Genomic DNA, 23,278 nt, shown 5'->3' on the forward strand with positions numbered 1-23,278 from the left:
ATGTATCCCTACTTGCTCACCTTTAAATTCATACCTTTTTTCATTAATTGTAACATATATAAATATACATATGAAATATACATGGATATCTATGCCTAATGCCTTTAAGAAAAATTTTTTGTAAGTATATGAAACAGAGTTGGAACTTTTATTTTATTTTGATTATAGCAGAATTTTAAAAATTAACTTCTTATTTTGATTTTTCTTTTTTATTTTAATTTATTTTTCCATTCCATATTCCATTTCCCACCCCCATTCCCAATCCATCCTCCGACTGCTCTACATCCCACACCTCTTCCCCACCTGACCCCATCTCCACGTGGATACCCCTACCCCCATCCCACCTGACCTCTAAACTCCCTGGGGCCTCCAGTCTTTTAAGGGTTAGGACATCATCTCTGAATGAACACAGACCCGGCAATCCTCTGTTGTATGTGTTTTGGGAGCCTCTTATCAGCTAGTGTATGCTGTTGGCTTGGTGGTCCATTATTGGAGAGATCTTGGGGGTGAAGATTAATTGAGACTGCTGGTCCTCCTACAGGATCACCCTCCTCCTCAGCTTCTTTCAGCCTTCCCTAATTCAACAACAAGGGTCTATCATGACTGCCTCTGAAAAGCCCAACAAGCTGCTGAAAGAGTCAGATGCAAATATTTGCACCCAACCAATGAACAGAAGCAGCTTTTGAGAGAATCTTAAAGTGACACATCTTTATCTCAAAGAATATATCAACTTTAACCAAGAGAATATAGAGAAAAAAATGCAAGAGAAGGGATATTGATTTGTCAAATCTGCTAAGCTATTATGAACTGGAGTTTTCTTAAGACTCTGCTTACTTATTAAGGACTTTCCAAACTGGATATCCAATTATAAGTCTGTACTTACAAAGATATATAATGTGATAGTTAGATAATGACTCTTGAGTGACTCTATAGTCTTGTAATAAACACTTGTTTCAACCTTTCTCATCACACCTAACATCATTATGATTATTGATAAATGTTCGCCTATTCCATAGCAGAGCATGGCCTTTAGCCAATTCTGAAGCTAAGAATAATAAAAGGAAATACCTAAAATTTATGGATGAGATTTTTTTGCCTGTGCTTCTAGAGATCCTCACTGATGTATTTGATAAAAGCATTGATTTATTACTCTTTTTAGTGTTTTGTGAGTACAAATTAGTGCAATTTATCTACTGAAATGTAAGGTTAGGTCTAACGTGACTGCATGTTTCCAGGTCACAATTGCTTATCATTAGCTTAGGATAAACTATTACTCATTCTGGAGCACAAGCTGTGTTTTCCATCGAGAATATGCAAATGAATTCTGAATATTTATAGAGTTGTTTCTGAACTGCTCTTGATCTGCTCCCCTTTTGACGAGCAACCTTACTCTCTTACTCTGAGCTACTGAAGTCCCACTTGTGCTGCCTAAAATAAAGCCTGATGCTATCTTATTGATGAGAAGGGTCGCCTATGCCTGAGTGAACCTATTTTGTAATAAGAACTATGTTTGGTGTTTCTATTAGCAATTCTGAAGAGGGCCTTATTCTGAGGACATTCTAAATTAAATACAAAAATACAAATAAGAAGATGATTAAAACTAAAATTATCATAGCTTTGGCTTTTTACTCAACAGTTAGCAGACTACTGGAAAATTGCTACAAAAAAAAAAAAATCCAAAACCAAAACCAAAATGAAGTGTTCAGCATTGTCTACACATTGTTTGTAAACTATAGTCCTTACATTCTTAATGTTCCCATATAACAGGAACCATGTTTATATTGATGTTTTAAAAATTTAAGTAAATTCCATCATTTGAGTTGAATTGGTGATTTGGGTATCAAGTAAACTAAACAATTTTGCAAGAGTATCTTAACTAAATGAAGTACTAAGAGACATTTCTCTAATAACATTCTCAATAGGAGAATCATATTCTAATAACATTCTCAATAGGAGAAACATATCATTGGCCTGACTTCACTTAATGACATTTGTAATATTACAGTTCAGAGTCATTGTTGCTGCTACCTCTCAAGGCTTTTATAGCTTTTACACATTGAATACTATAGTGTTAATCCCTTTGGCCAATTAAATGACTTGACTTACAAGACTTATATTTCAGATAAATATGAGACACCAAGTAATTCAACACCAAAATTGGTGTTATTATGAGAATGTTTTCTCATGGTTTTAATATTAGATTCCTTTACTTTCCTACTTAAAGTAACTATTTTGGGTTGTGAGCCTAGGTTTTAACAATTGGGCCATTTCTCCAGCCCTAAAATAGCTTTTTAAATATTCACATAGAATAGAATCACCAAATTAAATCTGGCTATTGAAAATCAATTATTTATATTAAATTTATCTATCCATTGTCCTGTCCCATCTTCTAATATATCTATATCATATAATATCATATCTATCTATCTATCTATCTATCTATCTATCTATCTATCTATCTATGTATCTGTTCAACCTCATTCTCTTTCCTTGAATTGCTCCCCATCTCTACCACCACTTTTTATTCCCAACTTTTTGTGTTATGTTTTATTTTACAATCTACTGAACTGAATACTACCTAGTGGTGTATGGGTAAGGGATATCTTTCTGAGTATGGATAGCCTCTCAGGGCAACATATCTAACATTCACTCTTCCTCCCACAGAAGCCATCAATCTCCAATACCATCTCACTTGGGGGCAGGGCTTCCTGAGCCCTTTTCACATCCATGCTAAGATTTTGGCAGGCTTGTACTTGTACAAGTCTATTATACGTAACGCAGCTGTAGTGCATTCATATGTGCAACATGCTGTCATATATGGCAAGGATCATTTGCCTGCTTCCTCTCTCTCTCATATACTCTTTAATCCTCCTCCCTTCCTAGAAAGATCGCCAAGCCCTCTATAGTAACTCTTTTGATAGCCACTTAACTCTTAAAATTACAATGAATGTTCCTCTCCATGAATTACATCATACTCATCAGAACCACAACCTTTTTCTATGTATTCTACGTTACTTGTGAATATCCAGTTTTTTCTTTTTCTTTTTTTTATGAGATACTTTATTTACATTTCAAATGTTATCCCCTTTCCTAGGTTCCTCTCTGAAAACCACCTATCCCCTTTCCCCACCCCCTGATCACCAACCCACTCCCTCTGGCTTCCTGACCCTGGCATTCCCTTACACTGGGACATAGAATCTTCACAGGATCAAGGGCCTCTCCTCCCATAGATGGCCAACTAGGCCATCCCCTGCTACATATGCAGCTAGAGCCATGAGTCCCACCATGTGTTTTCTGTGGTTGGTGGTTTAGTACCAGAGAGCTCTGGGTGTACTGATTAGTGCATATTGTTGTTCCTCCTATGGGGCTGCAAAACCCTTCAGCTCCTTGGGTCCTTTCTCTAGATCCAGTTGTTTCTATTTAGATTATCATGGAGACTTGGGCAAAATCTCACCTGTTTTATGAGACTGTCTCACTTATGTGGAACACAAAATGCTTCTTAGCAGTGCTAAGTATGTATTGGATACATACTTTAATACTTCGATTGGGTTGATGGCTCATTATTATTATTTATAGATTTGCTCACATCTATATTATTTTGTAAATAAACTTTAAATAATTAGAGAAGATATTGTATTATATTCAATTAAATAGAGAAACCCAACAAAACAAAATGAAATTTTATCAGCCAAAATTATTATTCTCTGCCAACCATTTTGAACTGCACTTCCAGCTTGTAGATATTGAATGATTATTAGTACATCTGTCAAAATACATTATAAACAACTTTCCTAAATCTAAAGGGGAATTTACCATATGAATAATGGCTAAAGGGTGTCTTGTCAGCAAAATGTCTCTGCTATAGGAAGATGGTTTATAAATCACACAGGATGGGAAATGTAACTATTTCTCTTGAATCTTGGCTTTGAAATTTCTTCAAACTTAATGGTGTCAGAGACATTGGGACACATATTAGAGCCAGGCTGCAGTTTCCTCTGTTTGCTGGTCAGCTTTAGACTTCTTATTTTTGGTTACCTAACAACTAGCAACTTTGGCATAAGTGCAGGTGATGTCTTCAAGTTCTTCTCTTTGTTGTGATGTTGAGTGTGGATTAATCATAATCTTTAATGTTAATGTAGGCACATATTAGTGTGAAATGTAGAAAACCTGATAATTGGTAATTAAATAATCACCTATTATCTGGCTCTCTAATAATATAAATTAAATTTATTTTTAAAATATGCTAAGTAAACATCTATGATAATTTGAAAAGAAACAATTTGATGCTCACTTGTTATAATCTAAGAAGTGCAACTGATTTCTCAATAGACACTTTCTTTCACAGCAAATTTACAGGAATAGTCTCCCAGCAAGGAAGTAATAGTCTGGTGTTAAGTAGACATGCTGGTGTACAAGATCTTGGAAACATCTGTTCTCCTGGAGTTTTTAAAATGCAACTCCTGCGATGCATTTTAATGATGTCTTGCTTGTTCTTTTTGGTATTGAGCTGTATTCTTATAAAGAATATGAGTTCTATTAATTTGGTTTTTTTTAAAGATGTGTTAAGCCTGAAAAGTTAAGGGTTGGTAAAGTGTATTTCTCATATTTAAAGATTTTCATTCATAGAGGCATATTTCTTTTGTTGTTTTTGTAAATATTTTGTAATATTTTCTAACATAAAACACTCACTAAATAACACTCGAATATTCGTCATTTTTAGTACCAGAAACCTACACAATTCAAGTTACTTTCTACAATTTTATTGAAGAAAAGGTACATGGACCTTAAGTATATGTGGTCAGAATATCAGGGTTAATGGTAGAGGGTTTTGCAACTTGTTCGAAAATAGATCTGCAATTTGATTTTAGAATGAACTAAATAAATCTCAACATTTAATATTTTGTAAATTAACTTTCTTAAGTTCAGTCTGATACCTAAAATATGTTTATTATGTTAACATGACTATTAAAGGTATTTTAAGTCCCATGAGTATTATGTACAGTTCATAATTAATTTATGATTTTCTGAGAAATATTAGAAACATAGTAGTAAATATAAAATGAGAAGTAATGGAACCACAGATTGACTTATTAGGGATCTATACACATCTTCCATTTGTTCAAGAGAAACTATGATTTTGATAAATCTAGAACAGCAGCCTCCAAACTTGTTCCATGCCCTAATCAAAAGCATCAGCATCATTTGAGAGCATTTTAGCAATTCAAATTCTTGATTCTAACTCCAACTTATCTTCATAAACAAGAAAACAATGGAATGAGATCTACAGTTGATTCCAGCTCATGAAAAAGTGTTAGAACATATCATAATGTCAGGGCTGCCCTGTCCACATGTTGCTATGTCATTTAATAAAGATTTGCCAGTTATGATCAGATAGATGTCTACCAAGTAGACAGTATCCATGGAGCATACACGGTATTAGACAGGGCAGGTGTTGGACCATGTCAACAGCACAGAGCATTTGTGTAGCAGTGTTAGAGCATGAAGGCTTCTGTGAGAGCTTCTTGAGGAATAGAAAACTTAGTTCAGAAAATACAAACCCCTTTTTAAACTGTATTTTATTGAGTTACTTATTTACTTTACTTCCCAGTCACAGAATCCCCTCTCTCCTCTCCTCTCCTCTCCTCCCACTCCCTCCCAGAACCTCCTTCTCCTTTCTGCCTCGGTCCACCCCTCTTCTCCTTATCCTGAGAAATTGGGAGGCTTCCCCTGGAACTCATGCCTGGTTATAGGCCATGGTCATTTTAGGCTCCACATCCCCACTTTCTAGGGGTCTTAGTTAGCATCACCTTCATAGATTCCTGGGAGTTTGCATAGTTCTAGATTTCTAGTTCCTCTCAGAGAAGCCTCCCTCACTCTGTTGTCTCCTCCAGTGTCGTCCCCCCCCCTCTCTGTACTCCCTCCATATCATCCCTCTTATTTCCAGTTCTAACTCCTCTACTCAGTGTCTTTTCTCTGTCCATCTCTGTTGTTTCATCTATTTTCCCTTTCAAATGAGGTTTTTGTGACATCTTGGGTCCTCTTTCTTACTTAGTTTCTGTAGGTCTGTGTTTTGTAGCATGGTTATCCTATAATTTATGACTAATATCCACTTATAAGTGAGTATATAGAGTGTTTGTCTTTCAGGGTCTGCTTTACCACACTCAAGATGAGTTTTTTTTTTACTGAATACACCCCTTTGCCTGTAGATTTCATGATACCATTGTTTTTAGTGCCTGAATAATAGGACATTATATAAATGAACCACATTTTCTTTATTCATGCTTTGGTTGAGGGACATATAGGTTGTTTCCAGTTTCTGGTTATTATGAATAAACCAGCTATAACGTAGTTGAGCAGGTCTCCTGGTGATTTGGCAGAAGTTTTCGTTTTTTTTTTTTTTTTTTTGCCCAAGAGTGGTATAGCTGGGTCTTGAGGTAGATGCATTCCAAATTTTCTGAAAAAAAAAATGTAAAATTGATTTTCAAAGAAGTTGTACAAGTTTGCAGTCCTAGCAGTGATGGAGGATCCTCACCTTATTCCATGTTCTCACCAGCATGAGCTGTCACTTGAGATTTTTATTTTAGCCATTATGACAGTTGTAAGATGGAATCTCAGATGCATTTATGAAGCCATAGTTACCTTGATGCCTAAACCACACAAATATTAAACAGAGAAAGAAAATTTCAGACATATCTTCTTTCTGGCTATTGGTACAAAATTCTCAATAAAATACTCACAAATTGAATCCACAAACACATCAAAAATATCTACCACCATGATCAAGTAGGCTTCATACCAGAGTTACAGGATAGTTCAACATATGATAATCCTTCAATATAATCCACCATATAAACAAATTGAAAGAAAAACAAAACATGATAATCTCATTAAATGCTGACAAAGCCTTTGACAAAATTCAGTCTCTCTAATACTTCATGCTAAAAGTATTAGAGAGAACAGGGATACAAGGCACATACCTAAACACAATAAAGGCAATACACAGCAAGTCAACAGCCAATATCAAGTTAAATGGAGAAAAATTTACAGCAATTCCAGTAAAATCAGAGACAAGGCTGTCCACTATCTGTGAATTTATTCAATTTAGTATTTGAGGATTTTGGTAGAGCAATAAAAAACTAAAGGATATCAAGTGGATACAAATTGGAAAGAAAGAAGTCAAAGTATTACATATATATAATATATGTAATAAATGTGGCCTCCCTTCCCCCCAGCCTGGAACCTGCCTGCTCAAGGGTGGAGCTACCGGCTCATTCGTCCTGCCACGCCCACTGCTGGAACCTGCCCTTGCTGCCTGGAGTCACACACGTGTTCGTCCTGCTACTGGACCCTGAGTTACTTGGCGGGAAATTGGGTTCCCTCCCCCTTCCTTTATAAACTGAGTGTCTGGAAATATTAAATTGAGTCTTGATCAGAGTCTTGTCTTGACTCCATTGTTTCTTCCGCCCCGTCTAGATTCCTCTCTTTGCAGGGAACTGCCATTCTCAGTGAACCGTTCGTGTTGTGGACCGCGGGCTTAGCCTTTTCCTCTTCTAGCCTTTAATGTTCTTTCTTTGTTCTGCACATTTAGTGTTTTGATTATTATGTGGGGGAAAGTTTTTTGGGGAGGGTTTCCAATCTATTTGGTGTTCTGTAAGCTTCTTTCATATTAGTAGGCATCTCTTTCTTTAGATTGGGGAAACTTTCTTCAATGAATTTGTTGAAAATATTTTTTGGACCTTTAAGCTGGAAATGGGACTCTTTTGTTACTATGCTGATCTTTAGCCATCTGTTTTGTTGTTGTTGTTGTTGTTGTTGTTATAGTTTTAGATGCTGATTTCCAAGTTTATCACTATTGGGTGAGTGGTTGTTGAATATTTTTTCTTCTGCTTGATTTCTGTTTTCTCTATATTCTGGCCTGAGTAAACTAGGGTTCTGGTGACAAGTGAGTCTTTATGTCCATTAAAATGTATCCTCTGGGGTTTTGTGGCCTGTGTGGCCTCTTGAGTTTTAGGTGCTAACCTTGCCTTTGGGCTTCCTTGTATCAGCTTGGTCTGGTGTTCGAAAGCCGTCCAGCGGCTCACAAGGATGGTTACACCTGAATGGCGGGCCAGGGCTGAAAGAGAGGGAAACTAGGCGACGAGAGAAAGATGGAACCAAGACAGTGTTCTGATCAAGGTTCAAATTTTTAATGGCGGACACGCTTTATAAAGGAGAGGGGAAAGCCCATTCCGGCCAAATCATCCTTGGAGCCCAGCTGCAGGTGACCACATGTAGGATTGTTAAGATCAGATGTAGACTCCGGAATAGCGGAATAGCGTGGCCGACTCCCAGCAGGTAGCAGCAGCAGCAGTGGCTGAACTATAGAGTGATCTAGGGAGGCAAGCTCCACCCTAGGTAATCTCCTTAGTGACAACAAAGTCAAGGTCTGGCTCAGCCTGCTTCAGGCTTGTGGGAGGCTACAGTCTGGGTTTAATGGTTCTAGAGTGACCTGCAATAGCACAGTCAGAGTTGTGGGCCAAAAAATAGAATCCGGGGACAGGGGACAGTTTACTGATTGTGCTTGGTGGGTTAGTCAGAAAACTAAACTAAGACTAACTCTTCTGAGTGTCTGAGACCAGAACACCAACCAAACCAAACCAAACCAAACCAAACCAAACCAAACCAAACCAAACCAAACCAAACCAAACAAAGAAAGGTTATGGGCAAAGTTTAAGGGTTTGTAGGATGCTTTATTAAGCTAGTCACTTTTATACTCATCCAGAAACTGTTCTTTACTATACAGCCTTTTTCCTTTTCCTCTCCTTTACTATCTACAAATTGTTGAAGTAACCACTTTTAATGGACTGACTGAACAATTTCCCACTGTTCATTATAAATGCTTTCCAAAGATTAAAGGGTGGAGGAAAGAAACTTTACACATCGATACATCTAGTGAGAAGTGAAGTGACAGAACAATTTCTCCTTTTTTTCTTATAAAATTTTTTTTTTCTAGTTGGAATGGTTACAAAGAAAGGAAGCAGGTTGAAATGTGGACTCTGAAAATTACAGTTTCCTCACTACAATTTGAACAGAAGAGTTGATTTTTTGTGTGATAAAACAGAAAATTTATTTTTAAGTCAAGTGTAAACTGATTTTAAGTTTTGTATAAAATCAAATATTTTCTTGGAAATACATTGCTGCTTAGAGAGCAAGCATCAGTCTAGTTTTTATTATCTTATAAATTTCAGAGCATTTAGATTTAGTTTGCTCATATCCTTGAAGATTACTTTTATTCACATTAGAATACCATATGAAACCATATTTAAAATCACATAGGCTATCTTATATATTTAAGATTAATTTTTAACACACTTTAATCAATATGATATGAGATATTAGGAAGCAGCATTTTCTTAGGAGTTTAACATCCAAAATTGTCTTTGTTTGAATGCCATATAAATAGTGACCTTTGGTGGGTAAAAATGTCCTCACTTATATACTTTAGTCTACTTCATTTACCCTTTTTCTTTTGGACGTAGGGGAAAAATCAGCACAGATTTGCTTGAAATTGTTTTATTAGTCATTGCTTATCAAACAACATTTTTCTTTGGTGGGAAAGTCAAATAGCATGTAGGTTGTTAAGTAAAGTAAAATAAAATCCATGGCACTTGATTTAGATGTTAATCTAGTTGGCAGTATTGGACTAGATATCTTTCTTGAGATCTTGAGACCTTGAGCAATATTCTACTCAAGAATTTCCATCTTGATAACAGACTAGAATTCAATGGGGAGCAGCTGATATAATGAAAGCAAAATTTAATGTTACATAGACATGATTGCTAGAGAGCAGAGTAGGAGCTTGGTGGCTTTAGATGTCTTGCACATTATAAACCAACATTCTTCTATCTCTGGCTTCTGTTTATACTGCTTACTATGTGTATTCTAAGTTTGCACCCTTTGGACATGATTTAGATAGATACATCCACAGGTGAAATCCTAGCAAGGTAAAAGGGCACTGGGCAGAGAAGGTCAGGAGGCTGTATTTGAGGCTTGTTCGGTTAAACTAGCCTGTGGCACAATGTTGGAGAAGTTGTTTATATTGACATATAGTTGCATGTTCAACATTGACCATAGAAACAGGATGCTCTAGGCATTTTTAAGCAGCAGGGAGGCCATTCTAACAGTAAGTGGTTAATTGCTCTAATTTCCACTCAGTTTAACTAGTTTTCTAATTCATTGAATCAGGCTGTACCTTAGATAATGTGTACACACACACACACACATTAACCATGGGACCAATGCCATGAATGTGGGCTAGTGATCATTCAAAGTGCTGACATTGTATAAAAACTAGAGGATAAATGATGGATGTATATGGCAAAGGAGTGATAAATCACCTAGAATCAGTGTAATGCCTTGTAGTTAATACCTGAGCACCTTGTCAGCAGCATTTAATACCTTTATATTTCTCTTTAGACTTTCAAATGGTCTATACCCTAACAACTCTGGCTTCATTAGAACAGGGAGAGATTTCTTGTTGAAAATTGTAGGGTGCTCATTATTAAGGAGCCAGGGTCTACCTATGTTACTCAACATTTTCCTTCCAAATTATATAGTCACTGTATATTGACTCTACTTCCTGCATTTTATTTATTAAAAATAATGCTTATGCTTTCAAAGGAGAATTAGAGATCAAATTTCAAAATGATTTACAAAATTTTTCATATAGTACTTTCTTCAGCAGCACATATACTAAAATTGGAACGATACAGAGAAGATTAGCATGGCCCCTGTGCAAGGATGACACACAAATTCATGAAGGGTTCCATATTTTTTACACAATGGAATACTACACAGCTATTAAAAACAGCGAATTTATGAAATTCTTAGACAAATGGATGGATCTGGAGGATATCATCCTAAGTGAGGTAACCCAATCACAAAAAAACACACTTGATATGCCCTTACTGATAAGTGGATATTAGCCCAGAATCTCAGAATCCTCCTTAGAAGGGGGAACAAAATACCCATGGAAGGAGTGACAAAGACAAAGTTTAGAACAGAGACTGAAGGAAAAACCATCCAAAGACTGCCACTTGAGGATCCATCCCATAAACAACCACCAAACTCAGCCACTATGCAGATGCCAAGAGCTTGCTGACCGGAGCCTTATAGAGCTGTCTCCTGAGGGGCTCTGCCAGTACCTGGCAAATACAGAAATGGATGCTCACAATCATCCATTGGATGGAGCACAAAGTCCCCAACAAAGGAGCTAGAGAAAGTACCCAAGGAGCTAAAGGTGTTTGAAGTCCCATAGGAGGAACATCAATATGAACTAACCAGTACCCCTAGAGCTCCTTGGAACTAAACCACCAATCAAAGAAAACACATGGTGGAACTTGTGGCCCTAGCTGTATATGTTGCAGAGGATGGCCTAGTTGGTCATCAACGGGAGGAGAGGCCCTAGGTCCTGTGAAGGTTCTATGCCCCAGTATAGGGGAATTCTAGGACCAGGAATGGGAGTGGGTGTGTTGGGGAGCAGGGGGAAGGGGGAGGGGATGGGGATTTTCAGAGAGAAACTAGGAAAGGGGATAACATTTGAAATGTAAATAAAGAAAATATCTAATAAACAAATTTTCATACATAATACGTTTTAAGTTCTATCAATGTGTGTGTGTGTTGATATGCATGTAGGTACACATATGTGTATGGGTTGTGTGTGTGTGAGTGCACATGCATGTGGAGGCCAGAGAACAACTTCAACTGTTATCCAAAGTCTCTGTCCTTTATTTATTTATTTATTGAAAATAGTTTTTCATACAATATATTTCAATTACAGTTTCCCTCCCCCGCTTTCCAGTTCTTCCTCCCATTCCTTTTTTCCATCTGGGCCACATCCTTTTGGTCTCCCTTTAGGAAATAAACAAGCATCTAAGGTATAATAATAAATTAAAAGAAAAGAGAACAGACAAGAACAGGACAAAACAAACAAACAAAAGAAAAAGAGCCACGGATAGACACAAGAAAAACATTGTCCCAGAGACATACATGTATACTATAAAATTATATGTAAATAAAGATAGGTTAACATCTTTCCTTCCTATTTCTATTTCCCTGTTCTTCTTAAGTTGTATTGTTTTTCTAAGACTACAAAGATATGGAGAGAATGGAAAACTTTGCTTTCTTCAGGATTTTAATGGGAATTCTCTGAATTTCTATCAATTAAAGTTGATGTTTGCACTTCATAGTTTTATATCAATTAGGCACAGACTAAAGTCATCTGAGATGGGGAACCTCAATTAAGAAAATGTAAAGTGTAGACAGGTTTGTCTGGCATTTTCATAATAAGTGATTGATGGGGGAAGGTCCAGGTTTCTATAAGAAAGCAGTCTGAGCAAGCCATATGCAGCAAGCCAGTAAGCAGCACCTCTCTATTGCCTCTGCATTAGCTCCAGTCTCCAGGTTCCTGCCATTTGAGTTCCTGTCCTGACTTATTTTGATGTTGAACAGTACTGTGGAAGAGTAAGTGGAATTAATCCTTTCCTCTTCTAGTTGCTTTGGTAACGGTGTTTTTTCACAGCATAGAAACCCTAATTAAGACAAGGCTGACTATAGACTTAATGTAAATTCCCTTTATTCTCTTGAGATGTGTCACTAATATCTCTAAATTATCTAGGACTTTTATCATGAAGGAGTGTTAAGATTTTGACCAAGGCTTTTTTGGCATCTAATGTGATGATCATGTGGTTTATGTCTGTCAGTCTGTTTATATAGTGTATTACATATATCAGTTTATGTACATCGAACCATCTCTGCATCTCTGGATAAAGCTTATTTGAACATGGTGGATTACCTTTTTGGTGTTTTCTTAGATTAAGTGTGCAAATCCTTCATTGAAAAAATTTTACATTTATGTTTATAATGAAAATAGACTAATTCTCTCTTTCTTAATTTTGATCTTCATGTAGTTTAGGTATCAGGGCAAATGTGGACTTGTAAAAATATCAGACAATTTTCTTTATGTTTCTCTTTTATGGAATAATTTGATTAGTATCTGCATTAATTCTTCTTTGAAAGCCTGGTAACATTTTATGCTAAAGCCATCTGGCCTAGGATTTTCTTGGTTGGGACACTTTTCATTATGACTTCTCCTTCACTAGGCGTCATAGGTTTGTTTAAATAAATATCTGAATATTATTTAACTTTAGTAGGTAGTATATTATCATGAAAAGTATTTCCTGTTTCCTTTAGATTTTCCAATTTTGGTGGAGGAGAGGTTTTTAGAGTCATGTCATTTTGAATTTCTGGAGTTCCTTGGTGTGTCCTATGCCCTCCTTATTATTTCTAAGTTTGTTAATTGGAATGTTCTTTCTCTGCCTTTTAGTTAGTTTGGCTAAGTGCTTGTCAATCTTATTTATTTTCTAAAAAGAAAAAAACAACTCTTTGTTTCATAGATTCTTTCTTTTAATGGTGAAGCACTATTTATTAATATTAATTTTACTGCTGGTATCAATGATATGCAAAGCATGTAAAATACATGGAGAATTTTTCCTATTTGTGTTAAATTTTAATCATTTTATTTATATTTATTTATTTATTTATTTATACACAAGATTTCAACACTCTCCCCCAGTCCACCTTCTGACTGTTCCAAATCCCATACCTCATCCCCACTTCCCTGTCTCCGTTAGAATGTCTCCACCAACCACCACCCACTCAACCAGACCTCTAAACAACCTGAGATCTCCAATCTCTTGAGAGATGCATCCTTTCTTACTGAACACAGACCCTGCAGTCCTCAGCTGTATATGTGTTGGGGGCCTCATGTCAGCTGGTGTATGCTGCTTATTTGGTCTTCCAGTGTCTGAGAGATCTCAGGGTCCAGGTTAATTGAGACTGCTGGTCCTCCTACAGGGTCACCCTGTTCCTCAGCTTCTTCCAGTTTTCCCCTATCCAACCACAGGAGTGAGCAGCTTCTGTCTATTGGTTGGGTGGAAATATCTGCCTCTGATACTTTCAGCTGCTTGTTGGATCTTCCAGAGTGAGGTCATGATTGGTCCCTTTGTTTGAGTGCTCCACAGCCTCAGTAATAGTGTCAGGCCTTGGTACCCTCCCCCACCCCCAGCTCCCTTGAGCAGAATCCCACTTTGGGCCTTTAACTGGACCTTCTTTTCCTCGGTTCCTCTCCATTTCCAACCCTGCAGTCCTTTCAGACAGGAACAAATATGGGTCAAAGTTTTCAAATGATGTCCTGTCGTCCTCCTGGAGGTGGGCTCTGTAAGTTCCCTCTCCCCAGTATAGGGTATTTCATCTAAGGTCCCTCTCTGAGTCCTGAGAGTCTCTCACCTCCCAAATCTCTGGTGCATTCTGGAAGGTCCTCCCAACCTCCTACCTCCCAAGGCTCCCTGTTTCCAATCATTCTGCTGGGCTCAGGCCTAAGCCCTTTTTCCCCACACAATACCAGATCATGTTCCCCACTCCTGCCCATCCTCTTTCCCTCCCAGGTCCCTGTCTCCATTGTGGTTGCTTTCTTCTCCTTCCCAAGTGGGACTGAAGTTTCCTCACTTGGGCCCTTCAGCTAGTTTATCTTTTTTTTAGCTCTGTGGACAGTACCTTGGGTACTTTTTTTTGTAATTTTTTTGGCTAATATCCACTTATTAGTGAGTACATACCATGCATGTACTTTTGGGTCTGAGTTACCTCACTCAGGATGATATTTTCTATTTCTATCCATTTGTCTGCAAAACACAGGATGTTCTCGTTCTTAATAGCCGAGTAGTATTCCATTGTGTAAATGAACCACATTTTCTGTATCCATTTTTCTGTCATGGGACATCTGGGTTGTTTTTAGCTTCTAGCTAATCACAAACTAGGCCTCTATGAACATAGTGGGACATGTGCCCCTGTTGCATGGTGAGGCACCTTTGGGGTATATTCCCAAGAGTGGCATTGCTATGTTTTCAGGTAGATCTATTTTCTGTTCTCTGAGGAAACTCGAGATTGATTTTCAGAGTGATTGTACTAGTTTCCAACTCCACCAGCAATGGAGGAGAGTTCCTCTTTATCTACATCCTCACTAGCATGTGCTGCCACCTGAGGTTTTGATCTTAAGCATTCTGATTGGTGTAAGGTGGAATCTCAGAGTTGTTTTGATTTGCATTTCTCTGATCATGAAAGACTAAACATTTCTTTAGGTGCTTCTCAGCCATTTGAGATTCCTCTGTTGTGAATTCTTGGTTTAGTTCTATATTCCACTTTTGATTTGGTTGTTTGTTTTTTTGGTGATTAACTTCTTGGGCTCTTTATGTATTTTGGACATTTGCCCTTTATCAGATGTGGGGTTAGTGAAAATTTTTTCCCAATCTGTAGGTTGCCAATTTGTCTTATTGACTGTGTTCTTTGCCTTACAGAAGCTTTCCAGTTTCATGAGGTCCCATTTATCAATTCTTGATCTTAGAGCTTGAGCCTTGGAGTTCTGTTTAGGAAATTTCCCCCTGTGCCAATGAGTTCACGTTTTTTTCCCACTTTCTCTTATATTGGATTCAATTTATCTGGTTTTATGTTGAGGTCCTTGATCTACTTGGACTTGAGCTTTGTGCAAGGTTAAAAATATGGATCTATTTTCATTTTTCTACATACAGACAGCCAGTTAGACCAGCACCATTTTTCTGTTTTCTTGCTTTTAGGCCCATGTTTGAATAATTCTTGATGTTTACTCCTTTGTTATTTCTTCTTTCTGTTTTAGATTATTCTGTTATACTGTTAAGTAATAATATAAAATTCTTTCAAATTTTATATTCAGGCCCGTAATTTCATGAATTTGCTCTTGGAAAAAACTTTCATCATGTCCCATTAGTTTGGGTATATTGTGTATAAATCTTACTTCAATTTAAAAATTCTGTAGTTTCTTATTTTTTGTCCTATTTTCACTCAGTAATGAGTTGTTCTGTTTCCATGATTACTTCACTGAGAATGATATTTTATAGTTCCATCCATTTGCTGCAAAACTCACAATATCCTCTTCCTTAGTACTGAATAGTATTCCATTGTGTAAATGAATCACATTTTCTGTATCTATTCTTCAACTCTGGGGAGTCTGGGTTGTTGCCAGCTTCTGTCTATCACAAATAAGGCTGCTATGAACATAGTGGAGCTTTTGCCTCTGTGGCATGGTGGGGCACCTTTTGCATATATACCGAAACAATCCCTGACTTCAAGCTGTACTACAGAGCAATATTGATAAAAAAACAAAAACAAACAAAACAAAACAAAACAAAAAACCCCAAAAAACCAGGATACTATTGATACAGAGATAGACAGGTTGATCAATGGAATAGAATTGAAGACCCAGAAATAAAACTACACACTTATAGACAAAAAAGCCAAAAAGATACCACGGACAAAAGAAAGCATCTTTAATAAGTGGTGCTTGTCTAACTGACAGTCAGTATGTAGAAAAATGAAAATAGATCCAAGTTTGTTACCTTGCACAAAGCTCATCTGTCTCTTTTTATCGGGGAGTAAGACCATTCATGTTAAGAGATACCAGTAACAGTGCTTGCTATTTCCTATCATTTTGCTATTATAGTGTGTGTCTACCCTGCTACTTTTGATTTGCTGGTCTAACATTTATTTCTTCTGTTTTCTTTGGTGTACCTAAGTGTTGGGGCTGGCCTGTGGCTCTCATATCCGGGTTCAAGCCTGGGATGCAGCCTGGAGCTGAAAGAGAAGAGAGAATCTAGGCGGGTCTAGACATAATGGAACCAAGACATGCTAGTCTGCTCAAGGTTCAAATGTTTAATGGCAGATGCACTTTATAAAGGAGGGGGGAGGCCCATTCCCACCATTTCATCCTTGGAGCCCAGCTGCAGGTGACCACCTGTAGTCTTTGGAATAGCTAGGCAGACTCCCAGCAGGTAGCAGTGATAGTGGCTGAACAATAGAGTGATTTAGGGAGGCAGGCTCCACCGTAGGTAATCTCCTCAGTGGCAGCAAAGTGAGGTCTGGTTCAGCCAGATTCAGGTTGGGGGAGAGGTTACAATTTCCTCCCTGTTATTAATATTAAAAAAAAAAAAACCTGGACTGAGGCATATAGTTCTGCCTGATTTCTTTGGGCCTAGTGAAGTGGGATTCCCTAACTTTTCTCATGGTTAACCCTTGTTTGGGTAAGACTGGCTACTGTCCTTTGGTAAACACTTGGCAGACCAGCCCTGAGCTGGTGGCTCCATCTTTTGTAATGCTTAATTAGTTACTGAATAGGTAACTTACTGAATTCCTACTGATTTCCAAGTTTGTTGGCTTCAAGGTCTTACTAGTACATTGGAACACTGGTGAAGGCTAGCTATGTCAGAATTCAATCTTAAAAGGAACTTATAATAAGAAAATACTAACTAAGATCCAAAATTCAGGTGACAGCAGATGCTGGCAAGGATGTGGAGAATGAGGAACACTCCTCCATTGTTGGTGGGATTGCAAGCTTGTACAACCACTCTGGAAATCAGTCTGGCAGTTCCTCAGAAAATTGGACATGGTACTACCGGAGGATCCAGCAATACCTCTCTTGGGCATATATCCAGAAGATGTTCCAACTAGTAAGAAAGAAACATGTTCCACTATGATCATAGCAGCCTTATTTATAATAGCCAGAAGCTGGAAAGAACCCAGATGCCCCTCAACAGAGGAATGGATACAAAAACTGTGGTACATTTACACAATGGAGTACTACTCAGCCATTAAAAAGAATAAATTTACGAAATTCCTAGGCAAATTGTTGGACCTGGAGGGCATTATCCTGAGTGAGGTAACCCAATCACAAAAGAACTCAAATGATATGTACTCACTGATAAGTGGATATTAGCCCAGAAACTTAGAATACCCAAGATGTAAGTTACAATTTGCAAAACACATGAAACTCAAGAATGAAGACCAAAGTGTGGACACTTTGCCCCTTCTTACAATTGGGAACAAAACACCCATGTAAGCAGTTACAGAGACAAAGTTTGGAGCTGAGACAAAAGGATGGATCATCTAGAGACTGCCATATCCAGGGATCCATCCCATAATCAGCCTCCAAAGGATGACACCATTGAATACACTAGCAAGATTTTGCTGAAAGGACCCTGATATAGCTGTCTCTTGTATGACTACACCGGGGCGTAGCAAACACATAAATGGATGCTCACAGTCAGCTATTGGATGGATCACAGGGCCCCCAATGGAGGAGCTAGAGAAAATACCCAAGGAGCTAAAGGGATCTGCAACCCTATAGGTCGAACAACATTATGAACTAACCAGTACCCCGGAGCTCTTGACTCTAGCTGCATATGTATCAAAAGATGGCCTAGTTGGCCATCACTGGAAAGAGAGGCCCACTGGACTTGCAAACTTTATATGCCCCAGTACAGGGGAATGCCAGGGCCAAAAACTGGGAGTGGGTGGGTAGGGGAGTGGGGGGGGGCAGGGTATGGGGGACTTTTGGGATAGCACTGGAAATGTAAATGAGGAAAATACCTAATTAAACAAAAAAAAGATAATACTAAAAGAGAGCACGTGAATCCATACACCAGCCTAACGCGTGGATAGGGTAAGAATATATGGGGTATGAGAACGCCAAATTTCCAGGAGGTGAGTGTCTGTGAAACTCTTTGCCTCATGAGTGCTCCCAGGCCTCTCATCCTGCCAAACAAACTTCACTGGAGTGTGCATAGCATTCTCTCTCTTTCTTATATTTCTGCCTAAGTCTAGAATGTCCCTCCTTGTCATAGCTACAGATCTCAGGAGTGCTCTAAAGATGAGTGGAAACACAACGATTTACTAATAAAATAATGCCAATAATAATAGCAAGTAAGAATATATATTGAACCCAATCCAGGGGATTCAATGCACTTAGGTTATCTTTTGAATCTCTGGCCAATTCATCAATGTTCCAAGTGTCCAAGTGCCTATTGCCAATATCTGAAATTTCTGCCTTTCTAGCCTTAATATATGCTATGTCCTGTCCTATTGTTAAGACTACTACTTCTAAGACATTAACCTTTGCCTCCAATTCTTTACATGGCTCTGTGTTGTATTATTAATAAACCACAGCCTCTTGGTGTGTACCTCTGTATAGATTGATATGATTCTGAGATGTGGGTGTCCATTTTAGACTGTCTGGCCCTCATAGCAAACCTTATTCCCAAATCAGACCAAAAGCCACAATATGTACTAGAATGCTTCTTGAATGAAGATTAATAACTGCCACCAGCGCTGTTGGAGGCAAGGGTGCACACCTGTTGCAGTCAGGCTGAAGGGCGTTGACTGACCTGCTTGAAAAACAAAGTCAAGACAGTGAAAGGCAACAGTACCAAAGCTTCTTTGGGGAAGTCCAGGTACTCCATTCAATTGCAAATTAGCAATGATCAAGCTTAGACTTAGAGCTCCCAGTGTGGGGGAGGTGACCTTGAGAATCACAGAAAGGCTGCAATCTTTCTAGGAGAGGAGGCTGTGCTCCAATTTAACTTTGTTAGGTAAATAAGAATATTTTGCTATCTTCCCTGGGATTCTTAAATACTGGAATTATTACTAGACCAGTCTAAGATTGAATTAGAATAACTGGTCACATGAGGGAAAGAGAAGGATCACTATAACTCTTTTATATGACCAATCTTTCTAAGTCAGATTATACAGTCTCTGATGTTCTTTTTATCATAAGGTTTAAAAGCTTGAAGCAAGGCAGCTTCACTTGTCCAAACTAGAAAATGGCAAGCAAGGATGGGTCGAAAACATGTACCCAATTTAGCTTCCTTGTCACTAAAGTCAGGGCACAGAGTGAACTCACCTGTCAGATTGTCACACGAATTAGCCATCATGCTTCTCCAGCGTTCTCTGGAGAGAACCTATGCTTTTCCCTTTCCTAATAAGGTAGCTGTTCAGGATCAAACCATATGCCAATAAGTAGATCCTTTTAAGATACTATAAGGCACTTATTAAGTTCTTTGACATCCAAATTTCAAAATTCCAAAATAAAAGTATGATTTAAATAATGTGCACAGGAACATTATATGCACGGGGATGTAATTTCCCCCTTCTTTGTCTTTTAAGAAGCTAAAGTTTTAAAGTTCCACAAAACCTTGTCCTTGAGAATTAATAATTTGTTGACAAAACACCTCAAATACTTGACTGTTATAGTCAGTATTAATGTAACATGGGCAGTGACTAATTGCACTTTCAATTGTTTCTCTTGAAGAGCAGCTGTAACTAGAAAGCTTGAAAAGTTATTAATAGTCACATGTGTATAATTTATTTATTTAATAAATCAGAAATAAGAGCATTTATTTGCAGCAATTTATTAAGTATAAATCCTCAAGAATTAACACTATTATGTGGAAACAAGTAGTAACTAAGGACACTAAGAGCAAAAAAAAAATTATTTTTACAATTTAACATGCACATTTTCCAAGAATACCAAAATATTATCTTAAACCACAACTGTTTTGAATATATAAAGATTGAGATTATATATCCAAGCCATCTTATATGTAGGACCTATATACTGTCTGAGATATAAATCCAGCATATTTACTTTGAGTGTATATGCATAAGCAATTGCAAATTTGAGAATTAATAACATCCAAGGGACGAACAATCTTAAGCAATTGTGAGCTCTAAGATATAATATTGACAATTAATATACAAATTAAGGTTTGATTGTTCAGCATTTTAAAACACCATCCACAGCACACAACTTAATTATCTGTGCTGAAACAGGAGGAAACTCAAAAAAAGAAACGTGTGATCTAATTCACATCTACTTATTTCCCATAGAGAGGTTGTTTTTAAACACAGTAACTGGGATGCATGTATGCATGAATTTATAGAAGACACAGAAGCATGTATAAAAACCATTTTTTTAACTTATCTTTGGGATATTGATTGTCAATTATATTTAAAATGATGGTATGCAATAGATCAATTATTAATATTATGTAATAACCAATTTAATTGCTGTTTTGAACAAGGAACAGACACTTTGTCAGGTTCTTAAGACACAATTTTTTTATAGGTTTTCCAAAATACACGAATATATCTTACAATTCTTTATTAGCATGACAGTAGTTTTAATAGGATGCTGAAACTGTGCTTTGAGGTGAAGGCGGCAATTTTTAACCATGATTTTTAAGTTTTTTACGCAACCTTAGAATAATATCTGCAGCCTTGGGAAAGCAATACCCAATCTCAAAGTAATATATCACCTTAGACTCAACATTAAAACTTCACTACCACATTGCAAGATTTGGCTGCCAATTTATACCTATGAGTGCATGACAGTGCAAGCTTTAATGCTTCATTAAAGAAACATTGCTTTAAATCTTATCTTAATCCTACTTTCTAGGATAAGAATCACATTAAATATTATCTCAACTAGAAGTATCCTTAGAGGCCCAGCCTCTTGGCCTGCCTTATGCCACGTGTTGGAAAGGCTCCAAACCTGAGTTACCAGGTTAAAGCTAACTTACTAGTAACCAGTGTTACACCTATTTGATCATACCCAATAACTTATAAGCTAGTACTCTACGATGAAGACACACAGAGCATATCACATCTCTAAAAACCAAATGAAGCGGCTACACAAGTCTTATAAATTTAGACCAATCAAATAAATTTAATTTTTCTAGCTATAATTATAAAATAAAAAGCACTTTGTCATTAGCTAAATCACAATTGCAGAGAATTTTCTTAGGAAAAAAACCATCTATCAGCTTTTTCGCCCCAAAACCATGAGGCTGCAGACTCCCTTTCTTAAAAACAGTTTTTCCAGCAGGGGCCCTCCTGCTGTGCCTGATCCTGGCTAAAGAGTGTGGCCATTCTCTTGCTGAACTGGCAGATAAAGTTTTAGCCACTTTTATTTTCCAACATGAAACATAGAACATTCAGTCATTCTGATGACTAGATACGAACACACATGAATTGAACACGTGAACAGACTGGTACACCAGACATTAGACGTTAGACAACACAAAGGGAACAGAGAACTTCTGCTGTAAGGGCTAAAGAGAAAAAGGCAGGGCGCCCCCAAGATTTCTCTCTGCCTCTGGGAGAATTTCAAAATCCATTTTCCTCCCGCCTGATGCAGTTTCCAACTGTGGCCAATCGACCTGATTATTTAATCCAAACCCTTTTATTTCTCTCGCCTAAAAAGTAGCTTCTGGAAGCTGCGCCGACTGCCTGTTATGTTCCTAGATCCTGATATCACTGCTGAACCTGAGCGGATCAAGTGTGGGTTATCGCTGTTCCAGCTCAGACTGTACCACACCTTAGCAACTTTTTGCCCGTTGCTTCTCCGTGTTCCGGTATGAATTTTCTATTTCTTTCCTGTCTGGGGCGCTCCATACCAGCAGTGTTTCTTCCAACATCTTCTGCCATTCCCAGGTCTCGCATTGGTTTGCCAAATTGTTGGGGCCAGCCTGCGGCTCTCATATCCGGGTTCCAGCCTGGGAGGCAGCCTGGAGCTGAAAGAGAAGAGAGAATCTAGGCAAGTCGAGAAATAATGGAACCAAGACATGCTAGTCTGCTCAAGGTTCAAATGTTTAATGGCAGATGCGCTTTATAAAGGAGGGGGGAGGCCCATTCCCACCATTTCATCCTTGGAGCCCAGCTGCAGGTGACCATGTGCAGTCTTTGGAATAGCTAGGCAGACTCCGAGCAGATAGCAGTGATAGTGGCTGAACAATAGAGTGATTTAGGGAGGCAGGCTCCACCCTAGGTAATCTCCTCAGTGGCAGCAAAGTGAGGTCTGGTTCAGCCAGATTCAGGTTGGGAGGGGGGAGGTTACACCTAAGACCTCCTGTGGTGGTTTGAATATGCTAGGTTAATGGAGTGAATCTATTAGGAGGTCTGACCTTGTTGGAGTAGGTGTAGCATTGTTGAAGGAAGTGTGTCACTGTGGGGGTGTAATTTAAGACCCTTGTCTTAGCTGCATGGAAGCTAGTCTTCTCCTGTTTGGCTTCAGAAGAAGATGTAGAACTCAGCTCCTCCAGTGACATGTCTACTTAGATGCTTCCATGTTCTTTTCTTGATAATAATGGACTGAATCTCTGAGCCTGTAATCCAGCTCCAATTCAATGTTGTCCTTATAAGAAATGCCTTGGCCATGATGTCTCTTCACAGCAATGGAATCTAAGATCTCCAATCTGAAGCTTTCCCTCCAGCAGTTTCTATATGACTATTTGTCAATGCATGTGTTCTAATTTTGGTTGGAATATTTTATTTTCTCCAACTGTGGTAATTGAAAGTTTGCTGGGTATAGTAGTCTGGTTTG

The 23,278-nt window shown here is 38.0% G+C and overlaps 1 non-coding gene across 1 annotated transcript; it reads left to right on the forward strand.

Annotated features, from left to right (window-relative positions):
- Positions 1 to 10,707: 10,707 nt before the first annotated feature.
- On the forward strand, positions 10,708 to 10,814 carry LOC115031266 (U6 spliceosomal RNA). The gene has a single exon (XR_003836865.1). It is a non-coding gene; the product is annotated as a U6 spliceosomal RNA (small nuclear RNA).
- Positions 10,815 to 23,278: the final 12,464 nt, after the last annotated feature.

Source organism: Mus caroli, unplaced genomic scaffold, assembly GCF_978045245.1.
Source record: "Mus caroli unplaced genomic scaffold, Mus_caroli_1 scaffold_4, whole genome shotgun sequence".
In the NCBI taxonomy this organism is placed as follows: Eukaryota; Metazoa; Chordata; class Mammalia; order Rodentia; family Muridae; genus Mus; species Mus caroli.